The sequence below is a fragment of the Pteropus vampyrus genome, unplaced genomic scaffold, assembly GCF_000151845.1.
Source record: "Pteropus vampyrus isolate Shadow unplaced genomic scaffold, Pvam_2.0 Scaffold8, whole genome shotgun sequence".
In the NCBI taxonomy this organism is placed as follows: domain Eukaryota; kingdom Metazoa; phylum Chordata; class Mammalia; order Chiroptera; family Pteropodidae; genus Pteropus; species Pteropus vampyrus.
In genome coordinates, this window is record NW_011888789.1 from 7,944,629 (window position 1) to 7,964,783 (window position 20,155).

A 20,155-nucleotide genomic window follows, 5' to 3' on the forward strand; every position below is an offset into this window, starting at 1 on the left:
GGCAAATTTTAAGGAAGAATCTTATTGACTCTACTTGCATCATATGTCTACACCTAAAATAATTACTGTATCCAGAGAGATTAATGACTCTGATTGGGCAAGGTCTGGGTCAAATGTCCTTCACTGTCTGTGTTTGGGATAGTGAGGCAGATGGGCTCAGCCCCATGGGACCTGTATGAGATAGGTTCACTGCAGAGAGCAGGAAGGAGAAAGTGGCTAGATGAGCAAAACCAGCACGGTCCTCTCCAGCGAATGAGCAGACAACTTTAGAAGAATCAGGAAATAGATATCAGTCACACAGACTTTTAAAAGAAAATTTTAAATGAACGTTACTGAAAATTAATTGAGCAGACAAAATTAAAGCAGGATTACCATTTTAAATAATGAGGTGGAAAACAACACAATCGAAACATCATTTTTTTAAAGTGTTTATTAATACCTATGAGCTCACAATAATCATCCTTAGGAATGCCTTCTTTTTTAATCCAGGAACTCATGCTTTTCTGAAGAAAGTACAAAGGAGTCAAAATATGAGTTACAGTTTTCAAATTAGAATGTATGTGAAGTATCTTGAAATCTGTAGTGTTCTGACTTTTGGAGTCAAAAGTCAATGAGTACTTGATCCAGATTCTTTTTTAAAAAATATACATGATTAAGTAGATTTTGAAAAATTACTGGTTTCTTTCACCAGGGTAATTGCATGTTGATTAGGGTTTTTTTTGTGTGTTGTTGTTGTTGTTGTTCAGTAAGAAAAGAAAAAGAAATATGCTTAGCCCATTCCATTTAATATTGCATAGAAAATTCAACAGGTCTTAAGTATGAGATCACACTGATTAAGGCTTTATCAGCCTCATAGACAGCAGTTCTGAAAACTAATAGAGGTAATCTCTCTGTTCCTCATCTATGATCATCACCCACTTTTCTCCGTCCTACTCTTATTATAATGCATCTAGCATTAATTCATTTCTTTAATAAAGGTGCTCTGTATACATAGTTTAACTAATCATCAAAGAACTGCTAGAATGGCACTTTTCATTTTATCTCTCAGTCTACCAGAAGACAGCAAAATCTTAATAATCAATTATGTGGGCTGTGCTCATTTTCATTCAAGCCCATAATGATCTCTTATTTAGAGGGTTGGGTGTTTAGGTTGAATTGTTCACGGAATATGAGCTATCGTTTTGTTCTTTGCTCAGGTATTTTAGAGCCTTTAGTGAATATCAAGCATTTTTAGAAACGTGACAAGAGGGAAGGAAGGACAGACTAAGATGGGCTTTGTTAAATGTTGCAGGAACTTGTATTTGTAATGATAAAAAAATTTCATCAGTCTTTTTTTTTTAATTTTTAAAAGGAATTTGGGGCTATTAATTTCTCCATTTTAATAATAAGAAAACTAAAATAGATATAGAGACTAGTTAAGTGACAACTAAGGTCAAATAAATCAAGAAAGTGAGTGGTAGATTTAAGATTAAAATTTGATGGCCCTATTTTTGCTATTCGATTCTTAGATTATTGAGGACTTTCCCTCTCTTTAATGAACAAATAGTTAATAATTCAGTTTCTACTATGTTCCAACATGATGCTAGGAACTATGATGTATTTTTTGGAGGGAGGCAATGGCTGAGAGAGACAAATAGAGAATAGTCCTTGGACTGAAGGAATTTGCAATAAAGTAGAAAGGTTAATTGTGGTTAATTGGGCTAATTGTGTATAATGATACATAATCATAATACAGAGTAGAATATGGAGAGCAGTCTGTTAAATCAGGTTTTTAAGAAAATAATATTACTTAAGATGGAATACATTTATCCATTCTGTGGTATGTGATTTAAAAGAAAATATATAATATATTTTGGAGATCAATTTTAGGATTCAGATTTGCTGGTAAAGTTATTGAGCTTTACATTTAAAGCTCAATAACTTTACCAGCAAATCTGAATCCTAAAATTGATCTCATTTAAAAAGACAATGAAAATCTATAATTTACCATTAAAACTAAAAAACTAATGAAGATTAAAAGTATCAGAAATTAATTCACACTAAGTAGAGTTTAGAAAGTAGTTTGGGGATTTTTTAAAGGATGCAAAAATTTAACTGGAAACTTGTAGAGGAGAATAATCACAGTATGGTAAATGGAATTGCTTTTTATCAGAAACTTATCCTTGATACATAGAGAGACTTACTTGATTAGATTACCTTGAAATGTATATGAAAAGTTGCAATTTTCTGAACAATTTTATTTTCATTCAGTTAAGATTTTTTTTTTCCTAAAGGTCATTCAGTTGACTCAAGACTGGGAGAAGTGGTAAACTTGAAAATGTATGTCTAATAAAGTATATTAATCCATTAAAATTATTAAATATTGAAAAGCAAAAGTTTTCTTTATAATTATTCTTTTTTCAATTTTCTCACAACTTATTTATTGAGAGCAGTGATTAATTGACCAGAACTTTCTGTGTCATTTGATCAAATTTTCAACTACAAATTTTCCATGTGGGAATTAAGATATATTAAGAAAAAAAATTCTGCAAGGGAAAATATATCCAATGTTATTGTATAATATTCTATACAGACACTGTCCTCTATTTTAACCCAGTAATCTAGCTATTTAATCAACCTATAAAAATTCATGTCATTCACAAATAATGTAACTTTGAGAACAGATTATAGTTAGTTATAATTCCTTGTCTACAAGGCTCCAAGAAGTAACTTGCCACATTTTCCCTCACCCTCCCACCCCCAAAAAACAAAACCCTGTGAAATCTAATATGTCTCACCTCTGATAAAAAGTATCAGGAAGAACACCCTGCCCCCTTAGATGGGGTATTTTATGATAAAATGTGAAATAAAGGAAATATGAAGAGGAATAGCCTTGCTTATATCTGAGAGAAAATTAAGTGGCCATAATAGATTCTTTATACATTTTGTACATCTCCTTTTAGTTGATGCAGATGGATTTTTTCTCTGCTGTGCTCATAGCAGTTTCTTAATAGCACATCCCTAATACACCAAAGCAGAAATGCATCTTTGTTCTGACTTTCCTCATGTTATCTGTGAAAAAATAAACCATACAAAGAGTTCTTGGGTATGTTTTAGGGTGAATAGATTATGGAGGCGGGAGAATTACCATGTATGTGCAAATGAGACTGTGTGTGAAAGCAAGATAAGCTTTAGGAAAGGAAATGGGTGACTCAAAGGCACATAGGCGCTTATTGGAACCTTTAAAAACCTTTTTACAGTGCAGGTAAAAGGGACCGAGATTTAAAACTGTTCAGCCTAGTGAAAAAATAAATAAAAATGAAAGATAAATGCACTACATGAATACACAAAGAAACAAATATTATAGTAAAATGTTAGACACACAGAAACAAATATTATTGTAAAATGAGTCTAAGAAGCTTCTGGCTGAAGGAGTCTTCATGAAGAATAGGGTCAGCTATAATCTCATTAATTTTCAAAGTGTCATAACTCCTTTTTAAAGAGAAGTGCAGACCTGGGTATATTTTATTAAAATAATGCTCTGAAATTATAAAACAAACAAACAAACAAACAAAACAAAAAAACATTTTTGTCCAATCAAGGAGCAAAGGCAAACTTTATCGTTTCATTGTTGTATTAAGATGTTAGATTATCTTCTTCCACCCCACCAGCAGTACTCTCTTGGTGCCCCAGTAGATCTTGTTCAAGCAACAACTTGCCACTTATTATGAACACAGGTTTTCCCTAAGGTCTTAAAGGAAAGAATTTTGGTTTATTTGTGTAAATCAAACATATCACTATACTGGTTCCCAGGAAGTATTTATTAAATGGGTATAAACATTGACGGTGAGATGATTTTAATTAGAATATCACCAATTTTAAAAGTTATATACATATGTAATTATAGGAAAACCACCTAAACCTTAAATCATGAAAGCAGATATTTAAATATTAAAATCAAAGTTAAAATAAATAACTTTGACTTAAATAATATTTATTAGAGCATTTTTAACATTTTGAGAAGTATTTCACACTTTGAGCTTCTATTTAAAATTTCTTTCTGGCTTTTATATATGGAAGGTTTCTTCATTTTATGGTGATCACTTGTTTACATGGTGATTTTTAAAAATCTCTTTCACCTTAGACAGCCGAAAATCCACATATTCACTGGTTCGTCGCTGTTCCTCTCCATGGTGCTGAAGAGTCACTTGTGGGAGTAAGGGAATGCTACCATAGCATTAAGATTGAGTTTGCTTTTATCATCATTAAAAATAATCATCATAATAAAGTAAACAATAATATATTTTAATGAACACCTAACGTGTCAGATATTTGAGAATAGATATTTTTAGTCCCATTACACAGATGAGAAAACTGGGACTCAGACAATTCAAAATTTGTCAACATTATCTAGCAGGCGATAGAAGCAGGTTTCCACTCTACCATCTCTGACTCCATGTCCTGTGGTTTTCATCCAACCAAGACAGTAGTGATAGAGATGAAAAAAAAAAAAAACTCTCAGAGGGCTCCTGTTGTGACCTCAGTAGGCTACTCTCTTTAAAGGTCACATGATCATTGTAGCTATTTTTAAAAATGGTCTTTTTCTCTAATGAGATTACTTGAACTGAATCTATTCTACGAATCAAGGTTCCTTCACAAGGTACAGAAATACATACACCCATTTACTGTGATTAAAGGCGTAAAAACTAGAAAGTTTATATATTTATATAAATTATGTTTGCTTTGAACTTGGATAATTTAGAAGGAATACCACAAACTTCTCCCTCTTCACCATCTAGTACACACACATTTGGGATGGAGGGAGGCTGATGAGCATGTTATGGTAGATAAAAGGTGTATGCATTAAATATCTGAAACTCAGTTTATTCAAAGAAAAGAATAAGCATGACATGATATGTAGACTCAACCACTTCATTCTTGATTTTGATGGTAATTTTCACAACAGTTTTGAGGTGCAAGATAAAAACTATAGCTTTTGGTTTAAATTCCAGATTGATATGAATGGTTATTTGGTTTTAACAATTCCTACAGTGGGTTTTTTTTTTATGTTTAGATTGACTTATTTTGTCAAATTTTAAGGGTTTTTTGTTTTGTTTTTTTTCCAGTCAAGATGGCATTCTCATCCCCTGCAGCTGTTAACATTTGAAGCATGCAGCCTTTTGTTGCACTATGGTGTAAATTCCAAGTGACTGACGATGATTAAACAGAAAATAAAACCTGAATGGCACTATCTCAAAATCTACTTAAAGCCATGACAGGTATCTGTCTGTAGCAATATATCAGTTTTGAACACATAAAGAATAAGAAATCGTGGCTTTTTTTAACAGCCAGGTTTCTTTTTCTTTGAAATCAAAGGGGAAAAAAATACCAATTTGTCCTGGATCACTAAAACAGTGACATGGATTTCTAAACAGAGTAGACAATAAAAATATACAATTCATTACACCTGAATTTGAAGTCTGATACTTTGTACCATGTTCATTTTAAACCAGTTTCAGTTTTCTCATTTGTATACAGATACTAAAGTAACATAAAAAAAGAACGTATAACTGTAGTTAAAAAGCAAGCACTCAAGAAAGATAAGACACAAAGAATTAATTGGAATTATACCTCTTCTTTCTGCACTGACTGCAGAAGCTTGGTGATCTGAATTGTGCTTCAGCAGTGAGCTCAGGAGTCCCTCCAACCCCCCAAGGCTCTTTAACATTCGTTATTACTTAGCTATTTTATTTGGCAGGCATCCCTTCTATCTCATCTTCTAATGCACTGGCAAGGTTCCTATTGCCAATAGCTTAGAGTCTACTACTGCTAGGGTGAGCGGCATAGCCGAACTTTCTAGCCTCTGCATTCTTATAAATAATGCATCTGGTTTCCTGTAACTACATGAACCCTTAGACTTTGGTGAGCAAGTCTTTGTTAGTCAGAGTAAAAGAGCTGGGAGATGAACGGTTGGGAAAATAGTTGTAGGCAGTTATTATCACTGATTAGAAACTGACTCCATCGTATATATGCATTAATCACTAGGTTAATGCTAATGGAATGCTTATGATATTTAAAGTAGACATAAACAAGATATATAAAAAGAATATCTCAGCTGACTAAACTGTGTGCTTAATTCAACATGGAAAGTGCTTGTAATGTTGATCTAGGACCTTTCAAAACTTTATTGCCCATAATTAGATCTAATTTACTCTTCATTTTTAAAATGTCTTTTAGAACGCACAGAATTCATTGACTTTTTGGGTGTGCGTGCACTTGTCCTTAGAACAATAATGAGATATTGGTTAAAGATAATACCTAATGCCCCAGGTAGCTTGATGGCATTACACATTATTGGATTTGAAATGAAGAAGAAAATAAATACTATGTTGATAAGTTAATAGCAAAGTAAGTAATATATATAATACTTTTATACAGACATGTTTATAAACTTTTGTAATTAAAAAAGTTAATGTTTTATTTTTGAGAATCAGAAATAGTAGCATTTAAAGAGAAACCAGTTTTTAAAAGTGCAAATTGTTTAGCAATGTCCTTTGCTAAACAATGGATCTCCAGACAATGTTAGTATACAAAGAAAATACCATCCTAGTATATATCCTTTTCTTCATTGAACATGCCATCATTGGACATTCACGGAATGACAGTATTTGGCATTAAAATTATGTTGTAAGGATAAAAATTTCAAATGATCTGGATGTTGAATGAGAAGTAAGTTACTCTAGAGCCTTGTATACTTTCATCAGAATTAATTGAAAAAAGGAAAGATCATGTTTCTAACTAGATAAACTGTTTATTTTGATCTTCTCATTGTTGATTAATTACCATCAGTTCAAATATGAACAGCTCATATATTTATGAAGATGATAGCTTGTAACTTTAATTGTAAAACTTATTTGGTCATCTTTAGATTTTGCCATGTCAGTCATTTTGCAGAGCCTCGTTAGTTACCAGAACTAATGTAACTCAAAGTGATTAATATTTATTTTTTTAAATCATGTTGAATTTCCTCATTGATTAAACTAGTTTCTACAAGCAACCAATTTTTAAATTAAATCATCAGATCTATATCTGTATGAAATATTTTTTCTCTTTGATTTTGACTACAATAGTTTTTTTCTATTTTGAAAAGTCAAAATTTCTATAAAATTAAAACATTTTCTTAATTCAGGAAATTTGGCTAACTAAACTTTAAAACTGTGCATTAGCATCACCAGTAAATAAGTCTTCAAATCACCATAAAGATAATAAAATGTATTAATATTTTATTTGACTTATTCATTTTAATCCACACACCAAAACAATCAGATGACAACTTAAAAATAAATAAATAAACCTACTATCTAATTACTACTCTAGCATAATCTGTTTTAGTTGGTGGGTTTTTTTAAAAAAATTATTTATTATTACTGAGAATATAAATAGATGATATATGTTTTTCTGCCTCTAACTGCCCAATACTTCCAAAGTCCTCTTGCGTAGACATAGTCCCGTCTGAATTTGAATCTCTGCATTCTTCTTTTATCACTAGTCAAAACAAAACACTATCAGAAGAAAACATTTTCATAACTGAATCCTGACTGAAGGGAAGTCTCAGATACTTAGACATGTATGTACAATAAACAGTGTTTCCTGACAGGCTCATTTGAAGAAAAAAAGAAATCACTCCACAATGTCTGCCACACAAATAGAATTCATTATAAGACTATGGAATCTCATTTTCGAAGTATTTGCATTTGTGCCAGACTGGCATTAGGAAAACTAAGTCCTCCATTAGAATGTGTCACCATGGAAGGAAGAACCATTGCAGTTTCTGTCTTTTTGTCTACCTCTTGTAGGGCCTGGCATTTATTAGGCACTTGGTGAATAATTACTGAATGAATGAATGAATGAATGAATGAAGTTACCAAAGTCAACAGGGAAAAGATCAACCTAGAATGTATCTGAAAAACCTGAGAAAAGGCACACACTTTAAAAACTATGAGAAATCTGTGGCAAAAGAGGCATTAACTAAAGGCCAAACCTTCCCTTTTAACTTTACCATGAATAATTTTTAACGTGTTGTAACTGCACGATGTTTTCAAATATTAATTTCTTTAAAAAAATTGAAAGAGAAAAGTCGAATTTTCCTGCTAAACTCGGTTTATGACATGTCATTTTCCATCATCTCGTTCATATTAGAAGAAATATGCAACAGAAGGGCATCATACTATTTAGTAAATTAAAGTTTTTTGATTCATGTACTTACTGCCAACATCATTTAAATGGGTTGATTTTATCACGCCAGAGTTAAGCCACACAGCAGAATTGAGTGGACCATCTAAAGTTACAGATTAAATTCTAGTGTTGGAAAAAGGTGTGCTGATCTGAGAAGTAAGTTTGAAGTGGAAATCGTAATGTGTGTGTAAACGTATACATTATCATTACCATAACTGTTCTTTTCCTCTTCTCTTTCTCCTTTCTCCCCCAAATTCAGTCTTATTTTGGTCTGACTACTACAGAGCTAACAGAAAAATTATTTCTTATCTTATCAATGATTTTTTTTTCTTTTTTAAAGTCTTCCATTGGTACTCTTTCAAAATATAATTCTCAAGAGGAGAAATAAGGATCCTGATACTGAATATTATAAATTAGGAAGGACCAGTGTATACATTCTAGTTGCCACAATATCTGACCTGCTCCATTTTTCACAGTCACCTTCTCTTCTATTTTCCAAGGTGCCTCAGACCTTACTACTCTCAAAATCTGAATCATGCCTTCACTCTTGGCAGATTACTTCACTTGCTACTTCAGAGAAAAGAGAGACTATAGGATGAAACTTGTTTTACCTTTCTGCTACGAAACCTATAAGCCCCAGCACTATGCCTGGGGCATAAGTCGGCACTCAGTAAACATTTTTTTGGATGCATAGTGGATGGATAGCTAAATTAACATACATCTTGGGTCTTTAGAAATGGTGGCTATTTTTATTATATGAAATACAGTGGCCTTAAATATGAAATCTACTGCTTTTGAGAAGCCAGTCATCCTTAGGTTTTCTATTTTTTTATTTTTACTTGCCAGACTGTGAGAAGAGGTTAGTTTAAATGCTGAACAGCAAATTTCTTAATTAGTTGCTGTATGTTGGGCTGAATTTCAGTAATACCATTTATTTTGAGTTGGACGACTCAAGCATTTAGTCTTGATTTTTTTGACAGCATATATATCACTAAAATAATTATTTTGTACCCATTCGACACACTTTTTTCCCAGTCATAGTTTATTTTAAAACTACCTGTCTCCAGTGGTACAGCTAGCTATGAACCTGAGATGCCTAAAAATGTGTTACCTTCTCACTGTACTTTTTTTTAAATTTCAGAGACCCCTCTCTGCTATTCTTTTGCATCACAAAATGCTTAGGTGCCTTATAAAACTGCTTCAGTAGTAATACTTATTGTGATAGATTCTTTGGTTTTAAGGGTATGAATGGTTAACAATAACTTTTGATATATCCATTCAAAACTTTTCCTTGGAGTCTTTTTGTGAGTGAAGGGAAGAATGAGGGGAATCCTTTTGAATGACTGATATCGTCAGTAGTAGACTATAGTAGTAAACCTTTGGGAGGTCATGATAGAAGAAAAGATTAGGCTGAATTCAGATATTTAACCTGGGGTTATGAAGACAACCTGAGAATGGGCTGTCTGTCCTCTAGTGACAGAGTCATGGCAAAGGCTCAAGGAAAAATTTTTGAGAAATACTTCAAAAGATTTACGTTTCATCTTAGGAGCCTGTCTAAAAGCCTTTTGAACCATTTTAGTTAAGCTTTTCTTTCTTATGGGATGTATGTGGGAGCAGTAAGAAGCATATGGTTGAAACTCTCTGCACTGCAGTGATATGTAAAAGAAGGACTTTTCCTGCTAGGTTAAATTACTCTGTATGCCTCTTGCCGCCAGTGACATGATTTACTTAAATACAGATGCTTTTAGATGAGCTTTGTACTGCATCATAAATATTTAATAGGTTTATGAGATATCTGTATGTATAGCTGGGTGGGAAATAAAGCAGTGGAGAAGCTCAACCTCTACATTAGAGCCTTTGGCCTTATAGTATCCACTGGCCAGTTGACCACTGAAAAAGAGATTTTCAGGATGCAAATGTCACTAACGATAAAAGGATTCTATTTTTTTTTCCCCCAACAGAATGTTTAACCCATCTAATTTAGTCAGTAAAGTGAACTTTACACTTTCCCTATTCACATTATTCATAGATGTTCCAATTCCCTAATGATTAAAGTATAGCATAAAAAACCCCTTCTCAATAAATAAATGATATGGGAGGAGGGGTCAGGAAAAGCTCCTAGCTTTTCTGCGGCAACTAATGGTTTTTCATATAGATACTTCACTGTCATTAGGTAATGGTTCAAATTATATGAATCTTTGATATAATTTTGAGATTAATCTTAAAAGTCAGTTTCTTAAAGCAAGAGTGGTAAGCGAAGGTGGGTAGGGAGGGGCGTGCAGATGAGGAAGAGAAGTAACAAGATGAGGGTTACTGAATGTGGGCTTGGTAGATTATTTAGTTTGGCATTGGCTAAGGAGTATTTATAATAAAAAGCCTTACTACAGTAGATTAAGATGGATTCTTTGTCACGTATGGTAGCCAGACACTGCCATGCAAAAAAACTTTTAAAAATATTTCCTAGCATTTTATTATGGAATTTTCAAACATACAGAAAAACTGAATGAATTATACAGTAAACAGCTTAAGCCCACTATCTAGATTTTACAGTTGACATTTTGCTATAGCTGCTTTATCAAATATCACCCATTTATCTATCAGTCAACTCTTTTTATTTTTGATGCAATTTCAAGTTGAGTGCATTTTACCTCCAAATGTCCCAGTACGTATGATATATGTTTTATTACATTTTTAAAAATAATATATAGGTGCTGAATTAGGCCAACAAATAGAATATAATCTCTGGAATGAGTCATCATATCTGGACCTGGGATTTTCTAGTCATCATATTTCAGAGTATAACTCAATCAGCAGCCTTCTTTTTCCTGTTCCTGACAATCACTCCATGTCCTGTGCCAGTCTTCTAATTCTCCAAATTAAAAGAAGTTGTAACTCTGGCTCACCACTTCTCAGATATTGCAAATTCTTGATATTGTATGTGTTTTGAACCATTGCAATAATGTTGGGCTGGTCCCTATTTTGAGGCGACAGTTTATTTTCTGAAGATAAGCTCCCTTCCATCCACTAGAGTCTCTTTATTCTACACCTTCCTTTGTAAGCATAAAGCTCGTTGTAATGTTTCAGTTGTTTGACTAATTTCTGATCTTCAACCTGTTCTCAGTGAAAGTTATTGGGCTCTAAAGCCCACATTCTCTGTGTCCCCTTGGTGTAATGAAATGGTGTTGAATAACAGTTCATATATGAATATCGGTCTCTGAATAATTTCCAGAAAGAAGGCCTGAGTATTCAGTAGAGTTGTGACCAAAAGTGATCATAGGAGCATTAAATAGAGTAAACTTTCAAGTAGACACAGTCACAGTAAAAAGTCAAAGCGAGATATTTTTATAGAGATAACACATGGCAGAATTGGCAGAAAATCTTAACTGTCCACTCTACTGTTCCTTTCTATCTCCATTGGCAGAATGTAACTAAAGAGCTTTCCTTTGCAGAAATGAGTTGAAAGAGGGAGGAACAGTAGACCTGAATTCTAGTCTTGACTCTGAAATTAATTTTGATGTGACTCCAGGCAGATTATTTTTACCTCCTGGCATCTTTATTCTTTTTATATAAAATAAAATTCACGGGTAAGGCTGTTCTAGCTCCAAAATTCAGTCAATGAAAATTTTAAATCTAATTATTTTTGAGATTACAGTTTATCTTTGAGTTTAACCTAAATCCTTTGCAAATAATTTCTGAAATAGAAAAGAAAGAAAAGTAACAAGTCATTCTTAAACAAACCTGATAGGAAGTTTTTAACTGGAGGTCAAATCATAAGTTTTTTATCTTATGATTTTCAAGTCCATATTTTTAAAGCACTAAAAAGTATAACAATGCAGAAAAAGTTTCAACCTGGACTGAGAAGCAGCAGAAAAACATGAGGCTGACATTTGATTTTAAATAGGATACTTCCACTTCTATGAGCATCATAAGGCTATGACTTTACAACAATATTGCTGGTTAGGTGGCTCCCTCGGAATGCCAAATCAGTGCCGGAAACTGCATATGTATTTACTCCTCCAGTTTTTGGTGTAATTTTATATTTTCATTTTGATCAGCAACAAGGAGAGAGAACTGTGTAGACTCTAAAGAAAATGTATATTGTAAGACGTTTCGTCTGGCTGAAGTCTTCTCAGATTTACACATTTGGACTGTATTTAAAAGTAGAACACTTCAGATAATTCCAAGCTTCTTTTATTCTGGGTAAGTTGTGAGGGTTTATTTCATACGTGCCTTTGTATGATGTTTCAGTCTCTTGAGTAGGTGGTACTCTTTTATAAGTAATTCATAACTGCCTTCACATGTGGACCTACCTTCTCATGCTCAACAGTTTCTATCTGAACAGAAGATTTAAAAATCAAACGAATTTCTAGTGCATTTGTAAAAGTGATATGCTATGCTATCCATTGCATTTCTGAATTGATTTCAGGACCAGTTTATAGAGTCAGCTGACAAACAACTAACTGAACTATAAACAAATAGCTAGTGCCCAAGTATAAGTATAAATTACTTTCATTCTTGAAACTTTATGGAATTTGCATTAAACTAGCATTGATTATCATATGCATTTTTTCTTTATGTTTAATTTCTCTTAATGCACCAAAGTACAGCCTTTATTATTTCCTTTAAATGAGATTATACATGTGCATGTACATAAAAGTGTAGATTATTTCCTTTTTTTGTTACATTTGCCATAAGACTTGAGGATAAAACAAATAGAAATTCTCTTTTAGCTATGCTGCCCTGTGCTTTGTACCTAACTTAGAGTAGTGAACATTAATGAAACAAAGCAAAGATATTTGTTCAAGGTACCTAATCCAATGTCTATTGCTCTAGTAAACACTATGAATGACCATCCATTTAAATAACATCAGAATAGTCATTGTAAAGAAAATTCTCCTTTTGTTTTTCTTCTTTTTATTATATATACACATGCAGAGTAATTTAATGTTACTTGTATTTATTCACACAAATAAAACTCTATCTGGAGTACCCATGTCTTTAAGCTGTTTTTCCATAGTTTGCTCATTCTCCTTTACTAGAGTTTCCATATTGATGCATTCATTCAACAGTACTTCCTGAGTGCCTTCTGTGTGCCAGGGATGTTCTAGGTAGTAGAGATAACAATGGAAACAGGCACAAGTGCTTGCTTGATGGAACCTACATTCTGGTGGTGAGTTTATCACGCATTTCCTGAGAAATCACACTGTAGAAAATACAGATAATTCAAAATAACTGCCACTTTATCCATCTTTTTTTCATATTTCTAGTCTATTCTAAATAGGGGAATGGATGGAGATAAACAATGAGAAATAATATTTTAAGCATATAAAATGAGATAGTTATAAACTCATTTTCTCATAAAACTTTTGAATTGAAACTCAATGACATATCAATTTATTACATATTTATTACATCTATATTTGTGCTTTTAAGTTTTTTGGGATGTAGTATTGCATCTTCAGAGTTCATAGTTAATTAATAATTGTCAGAGATTTAATGCCACGTGACCCACTGATTTTTTGTAGAAAAAAGGGCAGCCTACATAGTAGAAAGTCTCATTATTTTACAGCAGTCCACCTAGCAAAACTAGTCAGGTTTTCCTTTTTAAATTAAATGTTGGACAAGCTGAAACCATGATGAGCGTCCAGTGTAAATTTTTTTATTGAGTTGGAATTTGCATAACATACAATTAACCATTTTAATGTGAACAATTTATGGGCATTTATCACAATGTTGTGCAACCACCATCTCCATTTGGTTCTAAAACATGTCCAGTGTAATTTTAAAAAAATGTGACTTGTAAAATTAAAAATAAAATAAACTGTGGCTGTACATAACTAATGATTTTACTTATGGGGAGTGAGAAATCCATAGGTAATCTCAAAGTAAAGTAAACTCATGTAACTATCACATTTAATAAAATGATCTTTCTGTATAAAATTCTCACAGCCCCATCTTTGAGATCATTTACCGTATCTTGAGCTACAAAGGATCTAAAATCATGAAGGACAAAATGTGCCAGAGTGAAATTGATCATCTTGGTACAAAATGAGAACACAGACCCACAGTCAATATCAAACATTTGATACAGCATCTCACAAAATAACTCTCAAAATTAAGTCAAATTGTCTTCTCTGAGAAAACTTTGACTGGGTAAGAATAATAAAGTGTAATCAAAGTCTTAACTCACCTTCAAAGTGAGGGAAATAATACCTGCCCAGTAAGGTGAAATGAGTTTCCTCTCACTCCTGTAGCATCATGAACAGTGCAGAACATCAAAAAGTACATGGGTTTAGTTTGCCCTCAGAGAACTTTTCTGTTTAGCTGTGAGAAGAATTACAGGAAAAAAAGTTAAATTTTCCCAATTTTTCATTCACTGAAATAATCTGTGGTGGTTTATAATTAAGCATGGTTGGGGTAACAGTTTCACTAAAACAAGATAAATTCATAAACTATGTATTTGGGAACAATCAGAAAAATTTGATAAGGATGTATATGAACTGGACATTAAAAGATCTGAAAAAATGGATGGGAGTGTAGAGGGTGCTTTGAATAGATAGATAATGTGAAAAAAGTCTGCCAATTTATTAGATGCCATAATCTTTGTAATTCAATCTCAAAAATAAAACCAAACAGACTATGTATTGAATTGATAACACAGCTCTAGGTTTGGGACAACAGGTCATTGATAGACCTGATCTTCAAAGAATTGCATTCTTCAGTCCTACTACATGACATAATTAAATAATAACACTAACTTTGAAGATATGCCCCAATAAGGGAACAGTTAAGAAATGCTGGGTCTGTGACTTGGAGCAAAAAGCACTCCATGGAGGAGTTGAGACTTAAGCTGGAGGTTGATTTTCATGTGGGTGGGAAGAGACGAAACATATCCATTTGAGACCTTTGTTCTCTCTCACAGGAAGCAGCAAGTTTTTAAGGTTACCTTTAGGCCTTTCTTATGAAAATCATGACTTCATCATTCATTAGCAAATAAATAAATCATATGTTATACATCTTCAAGTTAGTCATCTATAAGTTAGTCATCTCCAAAGATTGTAATCCAAAAGTGAAATGACTGTTGTCATCATGTTATCAGATACCATGAAGTAAATTCTGCTTTTTTCAGTCATAAAATTTATGTGCAGAGTAAATTTTTCAGAGGTTAAAAATAAACTTTTTCAGAAGTAAGTGTTTTCAGAGTGAAATAGCCAAAATGCAGAAAAAAATGTAAAAGAGAAAATAAATTTGGAAAATATGGTCAAAAGCAAAATGGCATTTACCATCCTCTTCATCTCCTGGAACTATGCTAAATACTTATAATAATAAAATAAATAAAATTAATGCAGAACAAATTAGCCCAGCTTGAATTGAGATAACAAAGGAATTTGAGTATTTTTTTATTTAATGATAAAACAGGAGTTTTTTCTTCATTGAAGCTGGCTTGGAAGGATGCCGGAATGTTATGAAAGTGGATTGGAAATAAGAGTGTATTTTGACTTTGTTATGCCTAATCCCTTTATATATTATACTGTGTCTCTCTTGACCCAAGTTGATTTACTAACATTTACTTCCTTACCTTCTGTGGTGGAATAATTATGGTCGCAAATTCTTTGTCACTCTCCATCAGGATTTATTTGCCCCATCTTTGAATCTCAGGCAGCACTGTGACTGCTTAATCAATAGGCTGCAGTAGGAACACTTCCTCCCTTAGGGATGCTTCCTCTCAGAACCCAGCTGCCACGTTGTGATATGCTCAAGCCACGTAGAGAAGCCACATATTGGCGTACCACCCGACAGTCCCAGCTGAGCTCCTAGCTGCCAGTCATATATGTGAGCCATCTTGAATGTTTCAGCCCAATAGCATGTTCAGCTGTTGCAGCCCCAGCTGACATTGAATGGAGCAGAAGAACCACTCAGCTGAACCCAGTAAACCTGCAGACTAGTGTGATATAATACGACAGTTATTGTTTTGAACTATTTCAGGGCAGTTTGTTGAACAGCAAACATAATTGAGATAATTTTCCAAAAAAAAATCCTAGAACTGAGACTGCAGAATTATTCATTCAATTTAAACTATAAATAGATAATTTTTAAATAGCTTATGCTTAATCCTATAACTTCTGAAAATCACTATGGCAAAAATTTAGAAGGCTTTTATTTCGGAAACTAGTCACCTTCAAGTTTGTTTACCAACTACATTTAGGTAATAATGACTATTTCAGTGTTACATTTTCTGGTTCACTTATTCTCCCAATGAAGCGATAGGTAGGCAATACATAATCAGATGCATTCTTTGATTAAAACAGAGAAGCAGTATTTTTCAGCAGCAATAACATAAGTCAAACCTTTGCACAGATATTCGCCCTACAGTTTAATAGTTAAATGAAGAAACAGACTCGGGCAGCATGTTACCTAAGCTGCCAGAGTCTGTTTCTTTATTTTCAAGATAGTACGTACAGGATTTGTGAAGATCAGAAATTATGTTAAGAACCTAACAGAGTTCCTGGCACAAAAGTCAGTCTCAGTAAATGTAGCTCTTTTTTAAAAGGAGGTGATAATGTGGTTTTCAAAAGGTAGTAAAGCTTTGTCTCTTGTTCATTTTTCAAGGGGATATGGAAATATGGGTGTTCCTGGGCTTTGATGGGATGGAGCCTAAAGGGTTAAAGTGATGTATCCTGGCAGTTCTTCCTAAGAACGGGCATGTTTTATCCAAAGGAAATTCTGATCCCTAATCCCATATACACTACCTTTCCTCACTTCATTATTGCAATAGAGAATTTGATAAAGAATCGAGGGCAGCTTTTGGCTCTTAGTCTCAAGGATCAAACTAGTGGAAAATTCCTTTTATTCTTTACCTCCAGTCCTGTTCCTTTTCCTAAATTACATTCACCTTCAAATTGGTGGGAAACAACTTTGTAGGATGCTTGTTCTCTGCAAGCTAACCTCTGCTCCAATGGGCCATGAGGTTCTGCTTCATCTCCAGAGCAGACACATGCACAGGCCACAGTCTGATTCATGTAGTCCAGGAGACAGAACAGCTGCGGCAGCCCACGAGTCTGTCTCTATTTCGTCTGAGCATTTGTACAATATATTGTTTTCCTTTGTAAGCGATGGGCATCTTTAATATGACAACTAGAGCAATGTCTAGTAATTTATTTCTTATTGAATATGTTCACTCTTAATGATTAAGGTGAGATGAGTGGTTGTTATTGGTGCAAGTTAAGGACCACTTTTCTTAACTTTGGGTTACTGTTCTTGGTATCTCTCTTCCCTGCCTGACTTGGGTTACCCGAACCCCATTTGGTCTTTGAAATTTAGATGTCCTTGGCTGTGGATGAAATGCCAGTGTATTTTTTAAAGATTTTTATTAAAATATAACTAACACACAATATTGTATTAGTTTCGGGTGTACACCATAGTTATTCAACATTTGTATACCTAAAGAAGTGATCACCGTGATGAGTCTAGCAACCATCTGACACCAAACAACGCTATCACAATATCCCTGTACTGTACACTACATCCGCATGATTTATTTGTTTTATACCTGGAAATTTGAACCTCAAATTCCCTTTCGCTTTCCCCTCCCCCCCTTTTTTTTTGATTTTTCAATTACAGTTGACATTCAATTTTATTTTATATAAATTTCAGGTTTACAGCATAGTAGTTAGACATTTACGTAATTTATAGAGTAGTCTAGTAAAGATGCCAGTGTATCGTACTGAAGTGTAATATTGGTTTGGGGCAGAATTGAGAAGTTAACTGCCACATATTTAAAGCAGGTGATCTCTAAAAGAATTATAAATTACCCTAATTTAGCATAAATTCACTTGCTTATATCGTTTTTGAATATTTTTACATGAATATTGATAATTAAAATCTTAATACCTTCCAGCTTGAATACTGTACATGCTTTAATATAGATTTTCCATGATATGAAATTTCATGTCCATTACTAGAATTTTTAGTAAAACTCTCAATTCTTTAAAATCAAATCATTAAAGCTATAAAATATGCATAGTAATTATTGTTAAATACCTGTTTCAGGTATATAAGTACAGGTTATGTAGAAGTGAATTTAAGAATAACTAATTTTTCCCATAAGCTTGTCATCGTCATAATTACAGTTAAACAAATTGGTTCAGGCTTTTGTTGCGTTATTAATACTGCAAACACATTTTAAGATATTAATACTCTTTAAATTATTTATAATTATGGACTTCCATTTAAAAAATTATAATATTCTTATTTCATGCCCACTTAAAGCTTAAGAATCATTCAAAGCAGTGGAGATTGCGCTATACAAAAATAATGTACTTACAGCAGATTTTCTCAGGACTTGAGCCCTAAATTTTATTCTTCTGAGACTCATGATGGTTATATAATATAGATTTAGAGAGAATTTTTAAAACTCCTGTTGACATAGATAAACAAAATGGTTCCTTGGAAACCATTCAGGTGTCCAGTCACAGTAAAACATGGATTAAAGGTTCAGATGCATAAAGTGTACACTGACATGCAGCGAATGAGGGAAGTTCAGGGGAATCTACCTCTATTAAGGACAGTGCATGTCTTTTGGTCTTTTAATGCCTGCTGTTTTAAAAGGGGGGAAAAAATCAGCATTAAAACTATCTATAAGGTAAAGCCACTGAAGCCTAACCCAAAAGGCATGCTGTTACAGAAAACTCTTCTTAATACTTGCTGTGTGGTTATAGCTGAGGACGTGTGGTATATATTATAGTGCCCAGGGAATTCAAACCTCCGCAGTGTGGAGTCACAATGAAGGCTAATTTCAAAATGAAGTGGTAGCCTTTGCTCCCTTCGTAGCTCTGTTACTTACCAGTGTTTCTTATTAGCTTGACATTATTAGTCTAGGGCTGCTGTGAGTGCTACAGGGATATGGAAATTTAAAGGGGACCAGAGTAAGGATATAAGAACCTCTCTCTCCCCTCTCCAGCTCCCTGCTCCTTCAGCATATACTCAGCACTTCATATTGGGAATTATAAAGTCTTACACGACCATTGCATGAGAAGGGCTGAAGGCAGAGCTGTCCATGGTTAGAAAAAAAATGTTCTAACTGTTGGTTGAAAATCAGGTAGTAACAGTCCTCTTGGTGAGCAGAACTTATTAGAGGGCTGGGGAAGGAATGCTATCTCTCAGCAGCAGGCAGGGAGAAATTGCTGTTGAAAAGCTTACCTCTCTAGGGAGGAATCAGATATCAGACTTTGCCAAGCCTCAGGTCCAACCCATAAGGTCCCACCTACATCCCCCGCCCCATCCCAGCTTTGTTAGATTGCTAGCATCGATCGCTGGCTTTTTCTGACCCAACAGTGGGTGAAGGAAAGAGAGCCAGCAAGACTGAAAGCAAGCAAGGTTGGGGTGGAAGACTGGGGCTGCTTTTGCGGAGAGAAAAAGAGAAAAGGCAGAAAAGGGGTGGGGGCCATGGGGACTAAGCTTAACTGGTGCCTGCCTGCTTCTCTTTGATTTGATGGCCTTTATTCCTTCTAATTGGATAAAATAGGAAGTCACTGGCAGTCCTGCATTGCTGGGTATACTGATTTTACTCAGACCAGCCAGCAGCTCTAGAGTGGGGATAGAGAGTGGGGGTTGGGAGAGGAAGATGGAAAAAGAAAGAGATTGAGAGAGAGAGAGAGAGGGAGAACGTCTTTGAATGAGGAGGGGAAAGAAAGAGAAAGAGACTATGAAGAAGGAGAGACCCACAGAGGAAGAAAGTGAATGAGCGCTCAAGAAGGACAAAGAGGAGTGGTTGGGGGGTGGGGGCGGAGGCAGGGCGGGGAGGGGAGTTACCGCCCCTCCTGGCCGCACTCTTCCCTTCAGATCCCTCTGTGATGATACTGTTTGCAGTGATGCTCGGAGGGCAGGCACCTGCTACTCTGTAATGATTCAGCCTCTTTCAGCCGTCGCGTTAACACAACAG

General features: G+C 34.2%; 1 protein-coding gene across 6 annotated transcripts in view; it reads left to right on the forward strand.

Moving 5' to 3' along the window:
• The window catches only part of NRG1 (neuregulin 1), a 1,003,268-nt gene that overhangs the window by 872,082 nt on the left and 111,031 nt on the right, over positions 1-20,155 (forward strand). The gene's annotated exons all lie outside the window — the stretch shown is intronic.